General features: G+C 35.7%; 1 long non-coding RNA gene across 1 annotated transcript; it reads right to left on the bottom strand.

Moving 5' to 3' along the window:
• Positions 1-16: 16 nt before the first annotated feature.
• On the bottom strand, positions 17-1692 carry LOC107485312 (uncharacterized). The gene is made up of 3 exons (XR_001591439.3): positions 1300-1692; positions 714-918; positions 17-509 (listed from the first exon to the last, which is right to left on the bottom strand). It is a non-coding gene; the product is annotated as an uncharacterized LOC107485312 (long non-coding RNA).
• Between the last annotated feature and the right edge of the window lie 536 nt (positions 1693-2228).

Raw genomic sequence — 2228 nt, 5'->3', positions numbered from 1 at the left:
AAAATAGTATCAGTGAACCGAGAAACGGACTGAAGAGGAAGAGGAAATGACCCAAAAATCGAGAATTGAAACTACCTCCCTGAAGAGTGAAGAACATAGCCAAACTTGAGAGGAAGGAGGAGGGATAAGGTAATAATAAGCAGTAGAATAATAATAAGGAAAAGCAAAGAACAAATTTAAGCAATTGAACAAAAAGAGAACTAATAAAGACACAATAGAGTGGGTGGATGCAAACCTTCCACAATAGCTACACAGGAAGAACTTTTTTTGCCTTAGTTCCTAAATTACTCTGAAAATACAAAAGCCAGGACTTCAAATACTAAAGAAAAAATGAATAATTCATGCTGCATTACTTTGAAATCTGATTTAGTTTTGTATATTGGATGTAAATTGAATATAAGAGAGAAAGAGGTTAATGAAATTTAAGCAAAATACAAATAGAATCCCGGCAACAACAATGAGGTTCTGGATTTTTTGCATTAACAGCTCCACACCAGACAAAGACGCCTCTGCACAACAACAATAACATTTCAGATCTTACCGAGATTAGAACATATAAATCAGATCAAATAATAAGGAACACACTTAACTTCATCATAGAAGGTACAGTTTATATAAAAAATAATATTAAAGGAAACAAAGAGGAGTATGAGTAGGGATAAATTTAGAAATCTTATATATACTTTCATTTGAAGAAGACCACTACTACGTACATAAACACTTAAGCAGAGCATACAGAATCATCGCACCAAGACTGTTGCTGGCCGCTTCCGGCGCTGCAACTGTGACTTATCTTCCGTGGCATCTATCGCCATCGGAATCATCTCAGCCGCACCAAATTGCATGCCCATTGTTGTTGACTCCAGTATGCATCTCTCGCTCCTCCCTGTCGTGTCTCTACTTCTTTCCTCTGCTTCTCTGCAACAAACACCGTGCCATAATACCATCAAGAACTCTCCGCTTGACAAAGAGAAAAAAATAAAAGAAAAAAAGTGATGCAGAGAGATATATAAATCTAGGAGAGAAAGACATGAGAGAAGATAGAGAAAGAAAGATGGTTATGGTAAGAAGAAAATCGAAAGTTGATTATCCGAGAGATGAATTGAATGCTTGATAAGGTTGTGCATATTTAAAATTCAAATTTCAATTTCAAATTACATGCAGATTTAATTGGAATTAAAATTTAAAAAAATTGTAAAAGGACGTACATCAGGAACGTCTTGAAATTTGAAAATGAAGATGAACAGGGAAAATAACCTAGATAGAAAGATAAAGAAAAATATAAAAATGTCATATTACTGTTGTGCTCTCTTTCATAGCGTCACTGCATGTGTTCTATGTGGCGGCGAGATTTAGTACTTTCCATCGATTTGCTCTCTTCCGCCGCTGCCTCCTCCGTATCCATCATCACATCATGGATGACCATCACAAACTCCACCGCCCCTACTACAACACCACCGCCATATTATGATCCACAACCATAGCGGTTGCAACTTCATCCACCGCCGTAATTCTTCCTTGGTGCGTACATGAACTCAATAATCTCCACCTCCAACTTAAATTAAGAAGATTATACAAAAACAGAATCAGTGAATTGAGGACAAAAAAAAAGAAGAGGAACTGAAGGTTAAAAAGATGAAGGAGAAGAATCGAAGAAGAGGAGGAAGAGATAAAACTGAAAACGAAGAACGGATAGAAATTAGAATTCCCTTTTTTTTAATTTTGATTTTGAATTCAAAATTCGAATTTTGAAATTTTAGGTTATGTACATGTAAAGCAAACGTAAAAAAGAGGATAAAAAATTCAGGCATAATGTTCAGAAGAGTAGTAAAAATGTGGAATGAGGATGGTTTGATAATGGAGTGTTATTGTAATAAAGATCATACATAAAAAATTTGGAAAAAATCTGGAGCAAGCCACGTTGGATTTCCACTAATGCATAAACCTTCTTTTAAAGGATTGTTATAGGATAGGATTGTTCATTACCAATTTCTACACGTCACTTTTCCGCTTTTTATTTTTAATATGGTGGGAGATGTGGGGTGATACAGCATTATGGAGAATAGGGGTGCTTTCCCTGCGTATGGTATCAGGAAACTGAAATCGGACCGAGCGATTTAGAGCAAAGAATTCGGACGGTCCGATTAGAGGAGATCTAAAAAAAATATTTTTTTAATAAAACTCGGAGGGTCCGATTTGATTTAAAAAAAAAACCTGAAAACGGAGGG

Source organism: Arachis duranensis, chromosome 4 (genome assembly GCF_000817695.3).
Source record: "Arachis duranensis cultivar V14167 chromosome 4, aradu.V14167.gnm2.J7QH, whole genome shotgun sequence".
Classification (NCBI taxonomy): domain Eukaryota; kingdom Viridiplantae; phylum Streptophyta; class Magnoliopsida; order Fabales; family Fabaceae; genus Arachis; species Arachis duranensis.
This window is presented reverse-complemented; position numbering and strand designations above follow the sequence as displayed.